The sequence below is a fragment of the Puma concolor genome, chromosome B1, assembly GCF_028749965.1.
Source record: "Puma concolor isolate L17-30 chromosome B1, mPumCon1.1.hap2, whole genome shotgun sequence".
NCBI classification, from domain to species: Eukaryota; Metazoa; Chordata; class Mammalia; order Carnivora; family Felidae; genus Puma; species Puma concolor.
In genome coordinates, this window is record NC_141670.1 from 157582482 (window position 1) to 157599614 (window position 17133).

The 17133-nt window shown below is 38.0% G+C and overlaps 1 protein-coding gene across 33 annotated transcripts in view; it reads right to left on the minus strand.

Annotated features, from left to right (window-relative positions):
- The window catches only part of ADGRL3 (adhesion G protein-coupled receptor L3), an 847777-nt gene that overhangs the window by 784346 nt on the left and 46298 nt on the right, over nucleotides 1–17133 (minus strand). The window contains exon 2 of one of the 33 annotated variants that reach the window (XM_086704937.1): nucleotides 8595–8675. The exons of the other annotated variants lie outside the window; for them this stretch is intronic. The gene's annotated coding sequence lies outside the window, so the exon portion shown is untranslated. The remainder of the gene's footprint in view (nucleotides 1–8594; nucleotides 8676–17133) is intronic. 33 annotated transcript variants of the gene reach the window in all.

A 17133-nucleotide genomic window follows, 5' to 3' on the forward strand; every position in this document is an offset into this window, starting at 1 on the left:
TGAAACCATCTTCAAATATCTGAATTATTCTCATCTCTTCCAACTCTGACCTCATATGGGATTAGTATCTGGTATGTTCATCATGTATTTTGACATTTAATCATACACATCTCATAAACACCAATTAAATTTGAAATTCCTTGATCGTAAGAACGATTTTTATACTTCCTTAGGAATCCCGGAAGCCTCCAGCACAGTGTTAGATAAGAAGTACTTACTCAAATGTTTCCTAAATTGAATCATAAAGTAATGATTTTTCAAATTGTAGAAAAGAGAGAATCTAGTATGTCACTGGCATATATCTTGGTAACCTATCTGAGTCTGCATTGATTTGCATCACTTTATAATAGAATCACACAGATTTCCAATGAAAGTGAGTATTTTAGAATATAAACATGTTCAAAAAAAAAAAAAAAGAAGTACAAGAGTAAGATATGAAAAGCGAACACTGCCGTTTCCCTCCTTCCTCTCACCATGTCAGCGGTGAGACTTGCTTGTCAGGCTAACTTGCAGCTCAGTGAGACTTCAGGCAATACAAACACCATGAAGATAAAACTGCAAAGACTCTAGGCTGCTTTGCTTGGTTGCTTGGTTTGGGAAGAACCCTCACCAATTCTGAGCAGTGACGGTCTTCTATTAAATCGTCATGCCATTTGTCTTGATTAAAAAATAATTAAATATGGTGGCAATGAGAAGATTCTGGTCAGAGATTTTATTGGAATAGATCATGAATTAGTTCTGAGATAAGCTCAACTGATGGAGAGGCATGCCTGAAGTGATATTAAGACCTAATGAGGCAAAGAACAAACTGAGGGTGGATGGGGAGGTGGGGGAGAGGGGAAAATGGGTGATGGGCATTGAGGAGGACACTTGTTAGGTTGAGCACTTGTTAGGTTAAGCCAATTTGACAATAAATTTTATTTTTAAAAAAGAGCTAATGAGGCAAATGTGGGAATGCTTTAAAGTCTTGGAAAGACAGGTAAAACCACATTAGTATCTTCTTATCTTGGATATGGGATTTAAGAAAGCAAAGTATATATGGACTATTTTTATTGCACTTGCAATATTCAAAGGTATCTAATTATATTTCCTAAAACTGAGTTACTTTATTTTTATGACATGTATGAATGATATATTACTCCTGAGGTCGTTAACTTATCTATTGCTTATAATCGTATTCATGTTATAGTTTGGGGGCTGCAAGGGATGAGTATGCGTAGTAGTACTCGAGGTTTACTCTTCCATTAGTTAGACAACATCTCAAGAATCTCAGTGACAATTCATTGCTTTCAAAAAACTGAGCACTTACTGTATGCCTGATACAGAACTAAGCACTTTATGTGCCTTATGTTATTTAACATAACAATCAGAAGGCAGGTACTATTTGCATGGCCGTTATATATATGGATGGAGATCAGGGAGATAAAGTAACATCCCCAAAGTCACACATCCTAGAGAAGTAGATCAAAATCTTGACCCTAAGGCCCCATGAGCCATTTTATGATGATGTCACATATGCCACATGCTTACACATCCCAGGAGGTCCTGGTAAGTTTTAAATATTGCAAGAGCAATATGGATGGAGACAGGATTCTGATATAGATGGAAAAGAAATCATCAGTACCAAAACTATGGTGGCTTGTATAGCAAAGTGTGTCTTCATTTGTGGATTCTCTGATGTAATAAGGAAGTGTTGTTGTTGTTGTTGTTTCATTTTTGTTTTGGTTTTGTTTTTTTACTGGAATCCCAACTGCAATTTACCAAGGGGCCTGGTCCATGAATCCATTCAGCGCTAAGAAGTAAAATCCCTTGGGATTACTACTATTTAGTTTTGATGGGGTAGAAATGTTAATGCCCAGCCTAAAGTTTATAAAAATAAATTAGTCCTGGGGGAATCAGGGAACCAGTAGCTAAAATGTCCTTCTCACATACCTCTTCTTATTCTCAGAGAAAAAACAGGCAGCTGGGACCACATGCACATTTCCCCCACAAACTACTATGCCTTCTGCTCAAAAGTGCACGTATACACACACACACACACACACATACACACACACACACACACACACACACACACACAACCTTAATTAAGCAAAATGGATCCCCAAATAGTATCCAGTAAAATAATCTTTTATAAGTTCCTATAAGCTGACTACAGAAAACAGTGATAACATAACATTACAATGTTTTGATTTAAACTTCAAGACTATTAACCAAATCATACACACCAAAATATTAGCAATAGTAAGTTTTTTTAGTTGACTTTTAATACTTATCTCCAAGTTTTAAAAATGGAACTCACAATATACATTTAAAGTATTCCTGAACTACCTTAATGTGTCTAATTGAAGTTCGAAGAACTTGGATCTTTTTTAATACACACCTCATCTGTAAATGTAAGCAAATAGGTTTGCTGGCCCACACAATATAAACCTGCTACCAAAGATTATAATGGCTTACAAAATACCAATAATAAACAGCACTAATTAGAAACCATGAGTAAACATTAAAACTATATTTTCAATAACTGTCTTTTTTCTCCTCTCCAAAATCTGGAAGCAAATGGAATTTGTTATTTCTTCCAGCAGAGTTAAAAATTGGACCAAGATCAGTTTCTTGACATTGTGATCTATCACAGACTACTATGATATTATTCATAGGAGGGCAAATGTGTCAGGGGTAGACCTGGGAATACGGCTCTAATAGAAATGCTGCATTTCAATCCTGAGAAATTCAAGATATTGGAAAGTAAAGTAAAAGCAGTGAATATATTTTACAATGAAACTGACGCTAAGAGCTATGGGCAAGATTTGTCATAGGTTTGTGGAATGGACATTAAGAATTTTTCAGTATGCTTTTGTGTTCAGCTGAGAAATGTTGTTTTAAAATTTTCATGTTTGAATACATGATAAAATTTGGTTTTAAGTGTACCTGTATGTGTGTGTACAAAAGACCTCAAGCCCAAAAAAGTAAGAAAGCGAATCCCAAAAGTGTTAGGATTTTTAATAGTAAAGATATTAAATTTAGTCTGTCAAAGGTACAGACTCTTTTTCCATAAATACAAATGAGAGGATATGACTACAGATAGTCAAATGCACTACAAATTTAACTAGCTTTGCATTTTAAAAATGTGATTCTATCCTGGATGTCCTCAGTCATCCTTAGAGTTTACAAATCCAGTTTGTTCCCAGATTATACTTGATGGAAGGTAAAAATTAACATAAAGTGAATTACTGGCAAAGGAAAAATGTGTTTCCTGTGTTTGATTCAGTCTTCATTAACTGACAGTTCTTCTTCCCACAAAACAAACAAACAAAAGAAGCTACCCTCTGGAGATTTATCTTGAGAGAGATAAATGATGTTCCTAAAAATGTCAAGTCCTTGGAGCGCCTGGGTGGCTCATGGGTTAACCGTCAGACTTCGGCTCAGGTCAGGATCTCACAGTTCGTGGGTTCCAGCCCCCTGTCGGGCTCTGTGCTGACAGCTCAGAGCCTGGAGCCTGCTTCAAATTCTGTGTCTCCCTCTCTTTCTGCCCCTCCCCACTCACACTCTGTCTCTCTCAAAAATAAATAAAACAGTAAAAAAAATTTTTTTTATGTCAATTCCTTTTACTGGGCTCATACCCAGAAGAAAAAAAATGTTGGTAATTATCAGTCCCAGCTAAGAGAAAACTCTTGCGGTTTTCGTAAAGTCTACTCAGCTTTGCAGATAAGATAACTTCCGATTTACTTTTAAATTCTCTCCCAGCTAAAGACAAAGAAAATGCTGCAGTAATTTAAAGCAACATGCAATAATCACAAACAAGGAAGGAAAGGGCACACATTTTGAGATGAATGGTATAAAAAGTAAAGGATAATTAAAAGACAGCCAAACAACTAATGTTCATTTTGTCTCAGAATTCTCTATCAAAGAGAATGACTGACCACTGGACTGAAAAGAGCAGATGAAAACCTGGTCAGGAAGAAAAAGTGAAGCTGAAGAAAATGTAGAGAAACACTCACCTGCTGGAGAAGTATTCCCATCTCCTGGACCACCTGACCAGAGTTTTGTGTTTTTCTGTTTTTGTGTTGTTTTTTTGTTTGTTTGTTTTATTTATTTATTTATTTATTTTGAGGTAACTTGCAGCATAGATCCAACAACTGCAGTAATCTTTGAAGGAGCTTAAAAGATTGGAGTGGGGCCAGAAGACTGCAGGCAGACAGACAAATGCATTTTCAGTTTGTGAAACGGAACAGTAAATTCTTCAAAATATCGACAGAAGAGTTTTACTTTATTCTTTTAAAAGCTTCCATAACAACTTATTAGGAAATGGTGTGTGTGGTGCTAGAAAAGGATTATTGTTTACCTTATAGCGTGGCAATACTAAGCATGGGCTATCCGAAACCAATGAGAAAGAGTAGAGTGCAGTGGTTAAAAGGAAGAGCTTTGTGTTCAACCTCCCAGGACTAATTTACCACCCGTGTGATCTGCTGAGTAATTTCCATTCCTCTATTTTGGCTTCCCCACTGTAGAACAGTAATAACAGCCCCTCTACATAACACTGTTGTGAAAAAATAAATGCATTTAATAGATCCCCAGGACAACATAAGACAACAATGCACATCTCTCTCACAGTAAATAATCAAAAATGGCATCTGACTATAACATCATCCTTTCAGAACACATCAGACACGTATGGCAGGGAAACGCAGAGGATAGAGTTTAACTGGTGTCAACAAGGCAATAGGCAAGATCACTCATGACAGTCTCGTCCATACACTGGAAAACAGACAAAATCAAACTGATGTTTGAGAGAAGAACCCAAAAATCATTTCATAAGAGGACCGGCTCAATCACTTCAGGGACTCTAATGCACCAGTCTATGTATACTATAATTTCGGTGCCATATGAGCTCCTTCAGACCAGAAGCTCTTTTCTTGGGAATTTTCCACTTTAAAATTTCACAGAAGTGAGCAAGTCTGTGTTCAAGAACAACGGCTATATCAACCCTGACTGCCAACCACAAATGGATTCAGCCGTCAGGTAATGTCATTCTAATACCAGCCCACAGCCCTGTTCTTTAACCTAATATGTGGTCACTATATTTACGTTACACTTGTAATTACTTTGTGTACATGATCCATTCCATTCTTCACATTAATGTAAAAAGTACAAGAGTGTTAACAGCGATAAGAAGGGACATATGACAGTAATGAAATGATAGTAAGAAGGGGACTGCTAGTGCTGAGATGTGCACTGAGTCAAGATCAGGATGACTCTGAAAGACAAAGAATAAATCAGAAAACAGGGAAAACATTCTAGGATGATCCACAAGAAAGAAATGTGACCGGTATAAAGGGAGAGTTTTGAGTATGTGGATTACCAGAGGGTCAGCATCAATCTGGGATGCCTGTGAACCTGATGTTAGTTCGGGAGACAAGAAAGTTGTTCAGAAATTTAATAGGCATGGTAACTACCTCTGAGGAACTTTTGTCAAAATCCAGGGATAATTATAGTTACCGGGCAAGTTCACACTCGTACAACATAGCAGTGAAGAGTGGAGATCCCCCAAGGGGAGGAGTCTATTTGGGGGAATGAGTCACAACAGAGTATCTATCAGCATGAAGCTGAACAGCATGCCTGGCTTTACAATGGAGATTAAAGAACGAACAGACCTGGTCTTATAGAGTCACTCATATTCCTTCCCTTTCTTCTTCTTAGGAGTTTTAAAGTAATTTCAAACAGCACTAAGAAAGTGGAGTATTTAACAATAAAACCTGGGCTTCTGACTTCTTGAAAAATAATCTGAGAATCTGGCAACACTTAAGCAATATATACCTAACTCATTAAGGATTTCTGCTTGGCCCTTTAAAGCTTCTGAATTTTCAACTTCTAAAGAACTAGACCACACTCCCACGTGATGGGAGCGAATGTGGGACTGAACACTAAATCCTTACACACTCTGACTAAACTGACTCTGAATATAAATACAAACGTAACTGGGCAGACAAAAATGCACAGTGAGGTTGAGAAGTGGTTACAGTAGGAAAAGCTAACAGTAGAAAGCTTTCCTTTACTCAACCATTAATACTGCTAATGCTATTTCATTGTGTAACACTTTGATCAGGGTAATGTTTACACTCAGAATTTAGTAAAGGTAAAAAATAAAATTGGAGGCTTTATATTAGAAAAATAATCAGGATCACAGAACCATAGGGATTTAGAGCTACAAAAGCCTTTGGAGATCATCTGGTTCAATTTAAGAATGAACTAATTTATACGTAAAATTTCAAAGCATTAGAAACTTACTTTAATTATAAAGCACATAATAATCCTAGCAATGAACTTAGTAATTTATAAATTTACAAAAAGGCTGTGACTATATTCTAAGCCATGTATATCCCCATATATGAGTGAAGCTGAACATATATATAAACAAAGTTGTGGACATGTCACACGCTAGGCCCCTCTCAGCTCCCTGTGCTCCACCCCTGTGACCCAGTCAGGATGCTTTAATGAATACACAAGGGGATCCTACAGCACAATATATTCCCTGGCCTGTTTGGAAATCAGACAACAGTCCCTCTTGGCATTCAGTCTTTGGTTCAAGATTCTCCTCTCTTTTTTCCCAGCAAATGAGAACCATGTTCACCATTGGAAAAGAAAACGCTGGTTACCTACCTGTAATAAATACACTAAGCCAACACCCTAGAGACAATCAAGGAGGCTGGTAATGACTGTCCTATTCATAGTGCAAATGCAAAAGTAAATTACCAAATAATAAATGCTGAATCTTTGGAATTTGGAGAAGCCGGCTTAAAAAAAAAAAAAAAAAAGTCTGGTGCATGAGTCAGAATCATTAACATAATGTTGCCGTGTCTGCAAATTTCTGGCAGGTTAATTTTTGATAGCTGGGGAACAGCAAAGCTTCCAACCAATTTTCTAAATCATCTTTAGGCAAACATCCAGGGGCAATCACCTGTAGACTCTGCCTAAAGGCCCAGGTATGTTTTGAGAAAGCAGTCAGATTCCTGAATGATTTACAAAGTTAACTGTCAGGACGGCTCATATAACCAGCTTAGACTAAGAATAAGTAACTAAAAAAAATAGGCATGACACATTTTAACCTCTGTTTCCTCACCTCACTCAGAGGAGAAAAAGCATCAAGAAAAGGCATTTTTACCCTGGCTATTCAAAGAAATTTTTAGACTCCTACTAATGCAAAGTGCTCCTAGTATGAAATCACTATAAATACAAACGATATAGCAGTCTTGATAGCAGACAGAAGAAAGTATGGTCATTTGGATGTAAATATATTTCCTTTTAATAAGGTAACAATAGTATCATTAACCACTGGGTACTATAATCCCAGGTTTTGAAATAAGCTATCAGGGCCCATTTAATTTGAGACAACTGGAATACAAATCATGACCCAAAGTGCAACAATCTGAACAAGTAAGCTATTAGAACTAAGTTTGATGATATGCTGTTGCTTCCAAATAGATAATGGATGAGTATGGAAAATTAATGAGATATTCCATCCGAAACATAAGTGTAAGTACAGACCTTAGAAAAAAGAATGTTCATCCGCGGTCATTAAAAAACTTGAGTCACTATTTTGTTGACAATGGATTTTGACCTTTAAGACAAATTCATCCAAGTCACTTTCATTTTTCAAATCTTTTGACAAAATACTGTGGTGATAATCATAATGGTACAATATTGGCAAATATTATATTGACATAAGAATTATTTGCTTCCTATTATTCCTTTTGGCATTTTTTTTTCAAGGTTTATTTATTTTTGGGACAGAGAGAGACAGAGCATGAATGGGCGAGGGGCAGAGAGAGAGGGAGACACAGAATCGGAAACAGGCTCCAGGCTCTGAGCCATCAGCCCAGAGCCGGACGCGGGGCTCGAACTCACGGACCGCGAGATCGTGACCTGGCTGAAGTCAGACGCTTAACCGACTGCACCACCCAGGCGCCCCCCTTTTGGCATTTTAAGAGTGGTTTACAAGCGCTTTTTTTTTTTTCTAATTTAATGAACATTTATACTGGACTTATGGTAAACTTGGTAGTTGTACTAAGTTTTAAAAACAGGCAATTTCGGGGCGCCTGGGTGGCGCAGTCGGTTAAGCGTCCGACTTCAGCCAGGTCACGATCTCGCGCTCCGTGAGTTCGAGCCCCGCGTCAGGCTCTGGGCTGATAGCTCAGAGCCTGGAGCCTGTTTCCGATTCTGTGTCTCCCTCTCTCTCTGCCCCTCCCCCGTTCATGCTCTGTCTCTCTCTATCCCAAAAATAAATAAACGTTGAAAAAAAAAAAAAAAAAAAAAAAAAACAGGCAATTTCATCTTCATAAAAATCTTAGAAAAACTTCTGTGTAAGAAAAATAATGTATGCCTGCCTGACAACCACAATGACTTTTAAACCTTTTAAAAGGAAGATTTACCCAAGTGTTAGGAGTGTAAAGATCCAAGATTAGCAGGATTAAAAGGTAAGATTACATTTACAGTGATTTTAGGCCATTGATGAAAACGTTTAATGCTTATTAGAGGGAAATAGATTAGAGTTACACTACTTTGGAGAATTATTTACCAAGAAACTATGTTCATACCAAATCATGTTTATTCCTCGTCAACTTTCTTTCTTCTACAAGGAGCAGTCACTGGAGATGACCCCTAGATCTCTGACCTCCCTGCAACGACACAGGTTTATGTCCCCTCTTCTGGAATCCAGGAGGGCCTGTGGGTGCTTCAACTAATAGAATGTGGCAGGAGTGACGCTATGTGGCTTCCGAAGCCAGGTCATAAAATGCCATGCAGTCTCCCCCTGGTTGCTTGGAACACTCCGCCTCTGGATGTTCCCCCTCCAAACACAGCTGTCATGCTGGGAGAAGTCCAAGCCACGTGGAGCGGCCATGTGTACGTTCTGTGGTCAATTGTCCAGCTGGACACAGCCTTCAAGTCACCACAGCCCAGAAACCAGAATGAAGGAGCCTCCAGATGATCCAGTCCTCAGACCTGAGACACCCCGAATCCTCCCGACTGAGGCCCTAGACGACTGCAGAGGTAACACGGTCACCTCGATGCCCTGTCAGAATTCTGCCCACAAAATCTGTGGTCATAATAAAATGGTTGTTGTTTTATGGCATCAGATTTGGAACAGTCTGTTACAGAGCAATAGATAAATGGACCATTACCCTCGTTAAATTAGCTGGCGATCTAAGCCTCTTTCTAAAATAGCAGAAGTAGTAGTACTACTAATAAAATAATTGTAATAGTCTCTTCCTCCAGATATACTGTCAACACTGCGTTTTCATGATTGTATTTAACTCTCCCTCATAGACCGATAAAACAAGTATAATACATATTCCCATTTCTACAGACGAGAAAACTAAGTCTTTGAGAGTGTAAGTAATCTTCCCAAGGAGCCAGAACTAACAAACACCAGAACAAGTATTTATCTGGAGTTATTTGGGATAGGTCAGTTATTTATTAGTAAAGCACTGGTCATTTGCTAGGAAAACAAGTACAGTTCCTTTCATAAAGTGCATGTCAAAAATGTATTACTATAAAGGACAATAATGTACAATCAATCTCATAGTCATTTTAAAATGGCAATAAAGGGGGCGCCTGGGTGGCGCAGTCGGTTAAGCGTCCGACTTCAGCCAGGTCACGATCTCGCGGTCCGTGAGTTCGAGCCCCGCGTCGGGCTCTGGGCTGATGGCTGTTTCCGATTCTGTGTCTCCCTCTCTCTCTGCCCCTCCCCCGTTCATGCTCTGTCTCTCTCTGTCCCAAAAATAAATAAACGTTGAAAAAAAAAATTAAAAAAAAAATAAAATAAAATAAAATGGCAATAAAAAGAATATTAATGTTAGTATGACTATATTTCATTCTCAGAGTATCTACTTGGAGTAATTCAAATTGGAATAATCTGTAATTCTTAGAATTCACGAGGAAAACAAAGAAGTTAGCATCTAGACAGCAAAAATCAACAGTGTAAAATTGTAAGGGCTCCTTAAAGCCCACCAGATAAGCCCCTCCCTATCCATCTTCATATAAAAGGAAGCAAACACCACAAGAACCTAATTGACCTTAAAAGATCTAAAGAAAATGAGATCCCCACAGTCATATTATTTTAAAAACGGAGGACCTCAGAGATTAGCCAATCCAATCCTTTCTTTGAAAAGGAGAACAACCATGTGACTTGTCCAGGGCGGCACTTTTCTGACCCCCATACAGAGCCCTTCACTAAAGAGCTTCTGCTCTTCTTTAGATAGATTGATTGTTCCCGCGAACTCTGTAGTTCCCAAAATTTCAGAATAGATTAATCACTGTTGTGGCTAATCTTCTTCCACTTCAAAGAATGACTAATCCCCAGTTCTGAGTTATATATAGGGCATGAAGATAGAAATAACCACGTTGTATAAAGCATTATAGAATAGAGACAATACAAAGAGACACCAGTTACAAAGCACAGATTAGTCCCAAAAGTGAAGTAATTCACAAATTAATGTGGATCATCCTGTCATAAGTGTCCATAAAGCCTGGAGACTTCCTACTGCTTTAATGTTATGATAATGATAAGGGAAATGAGAATGAGAAAACAACCATGGTGGTATTTACTGTGTTCCAGGACAAAGTATCATTCGTACGATATTCCCTTTAACCCTCATACAAATACCATAGAGAAGACACTCTTTTTCCCCTTTTACAGATAAGGAAACTGAAAATTGGAGAAGTAACTATCACGTATATGGACAATGACTAGCTAAACGTAATTGTTGGCTGAACATAAAATCCATTTTCAACTTTTTTATTTTATTTAATGGGGCAATTGCACCCAGTTAAGGGTGATTAGGTTTACCAACTACTCTTTCAGTTAGGTGTTGGCCATGTTATTAAGTTCAGGCTAATGATATATGTAAGTGTTGTGTTGCATTCCCTGGAAGGCTACAGATTCAGCTGAAAAATGCATTCCTTTTGTCCTCCCTGTTTTGCTTCCTTCCTTCCTGCAACATGGAATGTAGATGAGATAGCTAGAGCCCTAGCAGCCATCTTGTAACATGAGATGATCCTGACAATGAAAGTTAGAGCCAACAGGATGAAGGAGGCAGGAGTCTTGGACTCTGAAGATCATGAAGACAAAACAGAGTGATTCATTGCCTACTGATAAACTTCTTTTCCAAAACAGCAAAAAAAAAAAAAAAAAAAAAAAAAAAAAAAAAGAAAAAGAAACTTCTGTACAACTTGGACCCCTAATATGCTGGATATTCTGATAAATCCTTAGTATTACCTTTCCAGAAAAAGGTTTGTTTCCTTGCCAAACAAAACTGTTAGACACAGTAAATCCTTACTATTACCTTTCCAGAAAAACGTTGCCAAACAAAATGTTGAAAACTCCTTTATAAAAATCAATGCATACCTAATAGTCTAGTTTACTGTAATTTCTATTTAATCCTGAAAATGACCTATACTTCAAGAATTAATGTACAAATTTAAAGATTGGCACTGAAGGCCATAATTGTCTAAACTGTATGACTCTGTTTGGATCATATTGCAGGCAGGGAGGTGAGTTGGGGAAAGGAGCTTAGCAAGAAAAAGATAGCTTAAGGGAGAATCAGAAATGCTACAGTTAGTGACTCTAAGCTTCATGCTGTGCACGTAGAATACAACCAACCAAGAAATTCTACCTATTATTTACGCAGTGACAGATAAAGGAAAATGAGGTGTAGCTCGATAAACAAGCTCTCTCCTAAAGCAGATTTAGACACTATTCATTCCCTTCTTTTCAGTCTAGAAGCCTGCTTAGCTGGAACTGTAGAATAAATTCCAGCACTCAGAACACTTCAAGGAGGAATAATTTTCAAAACTGGCTCAGGCTTTATTTTTCTTCACTTTGAAATTGATTAGATGTGCTGGTAAAAGAAAAATTGTTAGTGTCTCAAAGAAAAGAGAGTACTTTAGACAAATCTAAGATAGCTAATTTTAAATGCTCTAGCTATTAACCATTGCAGCGCATTGGTCATCAATCCACAAACAAATCTTGTCAGATTGGGTGTTACTGCAAATCAAATTATACTGAAAGGTAAAATAATCAATATTTTAATATTAACCCCGTATTTGTGGTGTAGTCAACTGATTATCAAATAGCAGTGAAATGTGTTTTTTAAAGGACTTTAAACAAACAATAAATGGACTAGGCAATAGAAATAAAATCACTGATGAGCTGCTTCGTAAGTAATGGAAATCAAACTCAATACTTGCAACGAAATGTTACATGAATAGTAATTTAACTTTTCAATTTAGAGCATGCCTAGTCATATGTAACTTTGTGAAATGAAGCATTTCAACAACTCACCATGGGTCTGCTTTAGAAGATAATCCAGGAATCTATAAGAATGACAAAAAAAATTTACTCTACAGTAGCACTGGCTCTAACTGCTAAAGAAGCAAAGACAAGTAAATGAGAATGTTTAGATTCAGTGAGTCAACACTGCATTTCACACATATAGCAGTTTGCCCCTCTAAAACTTTAAGTGGCATTCAAACTAAGTTACTACACCCTCCTTGTGGTAGTGGTGGTGGGCGGGGGGGGGGGGTGTCTGCAGTAAATAGAATACCTCTAAAAGATAAATCAAACTAACCTTGTTGTGAATGGTTTCATGTTTATTTCAAGTTTTACTAATAAACAGAATTCAAATCGGTTTCTTTGCTATTAGCTCTGTGAGCAATGAAACATAATCATGGGAACAGAGCCAGCATGCAATACATTAATTTTCAAATGAATAAGGAGTCAATGAATGATGCACCAGTTTATGTTCCACGAGATCTGGATATTGCAGCACTAGCCATAACTGGCTGGATGATATCGATTAACTCATTCAAGAGAGACACAAAGGCAGAAAGGCAGTGAAAAAGTTTTAGAGGCAGATATGGATTCAAATCCTGAGTAGCCAGGGAAGAGGAAAGGCATTTGAAGGCCTGAACTTCAATTTTCTTAACTGTAGAAATAAGTTAATAATGTATAACTTCCATGGCTACTATAATGCATATAGTACATATTTGTCTATGTACTAGTCTATGTACTTTGTCTATGTACTGTCTATGTCTATAAATGACAACTATCATTACTATTATTATTATTATTATTACTATTATTGACATCTTTGAGGATCATTGTATTATATAAGAAATTGCAGAAAAGTTGAGAGGATACACTCTGATTTTTAATGTGAAAACACAGTAAAATATAAAACTCTATAGAATACAAATGATAGGGGCACCTGGGTGGGTGGCTCAGAGGGTTAAGCACCTGACTTCAGCTCAGGTCATGATCTTGCGGTTTGTGAGCTCAAGCCCCACGTCGGGCTCTGTGCTCACAACTCGGAGCCTGGAGCCTGCTTCGGATTCTGTGTCTCCCTCTCTCTCTTGCCTCTCCCCAGCTCATGCTCTGTCTCTCTCTCTCTCTCTCAAAAAAAAAAAAAAAATTAAAAATAAAGAATGTAAATGATAGCAGAATCATTCTTCTGTAATTCCTCCAGAAGCCCCTGCAACTAACTGAAATTTGCCTGAAAAGATTCAATACTTAAATACCATTCTGAGGCAGGGAAACAGATAACTGTGAATTACAGCAATAGGTGGGAAATATGGTGGAAAATAAGCCATTTGAAATATTTTAACTCCCATCACAAACTGTGCAGACAATATTTAAAAACCTACCATGTTTTACAACTTGTATTACCAAAAAGTGAATGCCCGCATGAACTTTCAGAAAAGAGCTAAATATTTTCTAGAATTTACAGCGCACAAATGACCATATATATCTTGGTCTGCCTATAGGAAAGAGTATACAGGCAACATTTCTACTTATAAAAGTGCCCCTGAATTGATACAGAAAACAATGAAGGTTCGTTGTGGATTGTCTTCACCTCTCTGTCCCCAGGATGTAGCTCAGTGTCTGGAACCCAATAAATTTATGTTAACTTACTGACTAAATAAATTTAGCTAAAACCAAAAGTGATTGCTTTTCATCATTCTCTGAAAGCCAACGTGCTCATAATAAGGGCATCTGAAACTAAACCAAATGATAGAAATGATAGAAAACTATTTTTTTAAAAATCTCCGTGTCACATTGTTTTATTTTCACATATAGTATTTGCCTGCAAGATAGCCTAATAGTAGCATTCAATTTGTCTTGTCTTATAGATTATAAATGGAGCATCTTTCCTATAAGCACATGATAAAATTGGAGACCACACAATAGGTAATCCTAGTCAAAAGCACTCATCCCAATTCTGATCCCTTACCAAAAATAAATAAATAAATAGACAAAAACTTTTCAGTCTGAAAAAATAATTAAAACCTCATTGTGATTGAAATGTTACACAGGAAAAGGGCTACATAAATCTATTATTTTGAGCATAGTGAATCTTCATTTGTTCTGGACAAAACACAATTAAAACAGTAACACTGACAAAAATAAGACAAATGAAAACAAGTAAAATTTGTATCTGACTAGGAGATCTTCAAAGCCAATACTGTTAAGTTCCAACCTAAGTGCATGTTTAAGTTTCAGAGTATGGTGAAACTTGACAACTTTGGGCAGATGCAAATAGCCAGGTCCTGAAGGTTTGCACTTTTTCAAAACACAACACCCTTTAAGAGTCCCAAATATGCGGCAATGTAGCAATGACTACACTCACCCCTGATGCTTGACAGAAGTTCTATCAGGCACCATCTAGCTTCTCCCAGACTAGTCCTACTATTAATCATCTTACAGAAAACTCTTCCCTGATCACCTGTTACAAGATAGATAGCAGCTGGGCTATTTTATGTAATCAGGGACTTGGGTTTTCAAGGCGGGGAGGGAAAAGAACCAGAAGCTTGGCAGCTGTGAACCAGTGGCCCTACCCTTTCACCATATAACAAAAATCAGCTGTTGCCTCAACAGCTGGCAGGTGGCTGACGAATATGAGAGCCGAACAGAGTTGTAGATTTTATGTAGAAAAGAGCCGTAGGTAGGAGGCAACAGACAGTAGCAAGGGGAAGAGGTGGTGAAGGTGGAAAAGAATCACAGAAAAAGTTAAAACAAGTGGTAGCATAGCTATGCTAACAAACTGGCAGGAATGACTCGCAGAAATTATGGCAGCCTAGAACCTAGGAAACCGTTAAAAGCAAAAACAAAAACAAAAACAACAAAAACAGGCATCTGCCTGGAGGTATTTCATTGTCCTACCTGAAAGGAAAACTAGATTACCTTTTGAACTATTTCCTCACCCTTCCATCTCTGTACCACTTAATGCTATTCCTATGTAGTGATACATTTAAAGTATGATAATTATAAACAGGAAGAGATTTGTGACAAATGTTATGACGACTCTGGCTTCTCCAGCAGACTGCATTTTGAGACCGATAACATGTGCACGGGCATTTACTTACCTAGCAAACCCGCACTGATGTCTAGCCCAGTACATGGCACATGGTTGACAACAATTAATGAAGCATGGACATAGCCTACATTAATGTGAGAGAGAAAGGTATGAACACTGGCAACAACACTATTTGTGATGTGCTAAAAAATGAACAAAAGGAAGAGACTTGCTCTGCTGGCAACAAGACATAGGAAGATGGGTAGGAGGAAGGGGCAGGAAGGAGGAAGATGGGCTTTATAAACTGAGGTAACATCCTGCTGGTCTTGAAGGATGACTAGGGTTTATCTGAAAAGAAACTTTTTACAAAGGTATTTCTGAAAAGAACAGCACATGCAAATCCAAGAGCATGATAGATGGGAAAGAGAGCTGATTGGGAGGCAGCGAAAGGATTTGTGGAGCAGTACTCAAGCTTCTGCCGAGGCTAAACACCTTACACGTGTAATAGCACTGATCCACGAGTCTATTTGATTTTTCTTCAGCCGTCCTTGACGGTCTGGCAAGGAAAGCAGAAGGACAGCAAAATTGAAAGTGCTTCAGAGAGAAGAGGATGAGAAGAAAGACAAATAATGCCCAGGATGCTGTCTCTGACCTAACCCACTCACCAGACCCTAAACACTGCCCTTACCCACTCACTGGTCCACAGCCCAATTCACACCAGTATCTGCAGAAGAGTAGGGGGGTAAGGAGAGGATTATGTGGAGGGTTTCCCCTTTTACCAAACCCTTCACTTCTCTATACAGGCGATCTTTCATTTAAAAAAGGGATGGGAAGCGCCTGGGAGGCTCAGTCGGTTGAGCATCTAGCTCTTGATTTCGGCTCAGGTCATGATCTCACAGTTCATGAGACTGAGCCTTGCATCTGGCTCCACACTGACAGAGTTGAGCCTGCCTGGGGTTCTCTCTCTCCCTCTCCTTCTGCCCCTACCCCACTCACTCTCTCAAAACAAATAAGTAAACATTAAAAAAAAAAAAAAAACAGAACACCAAGTACATGGCACAGTAAGCAAAGACGAGTGGCGGAAATAAAAGAATAGACAAGCAGAAAGAGCAAAAGTCATCCAGTGAAGTCATAGCACGGTGATAGGTGCAAATGTTTAGGTGAGGATTAATCTGGCTGCCTACTTCTCCAGACACTGTACAACATCCCCAGTATCATTCTATGTCCACCATAGTCCATACATTCTACCAACTTCCAGTCTGTGTTTTTATGGAGGCTGATCCCATCTGTGTGTTTCCAATTATCGACTCAGGATACATCGGTTCCAGAGTAAGAAAACCAAGAATGGGTTTTATTTGGCTCTATTTTATGAGTTTATTTTGTTATTGCACAATAACCCTAAAAGATTAAATGCTAGCTTTATTTTCTCACTGTCCCAGATTTAAACTCACATAATATAAGAGAGTATACCATTCATATATTTACACATGCATGCATCTATTTAAAGAGAGAAAGAGAAACATCAGTTTTATGTTTATTTATTACTTGTATAGTTATTTAAGCCTCACGGAGAAAGAAAAACAAGTTCTGCAACTCCTCTATGATTCTGTTTAAGGGACTTTTATTTATTTCTATTCTATCAAGTGAGCGTGTATATCATTAAAACATTTTTATAAGGAAAATACTCCCCAAAGCGAAGATGGCCCGAAATACGAGTCTAATCCCCAATCTGTTTTCTGATCAGTAATGTGGAATCCCTCCCCTTTCATCATATTTACAACTA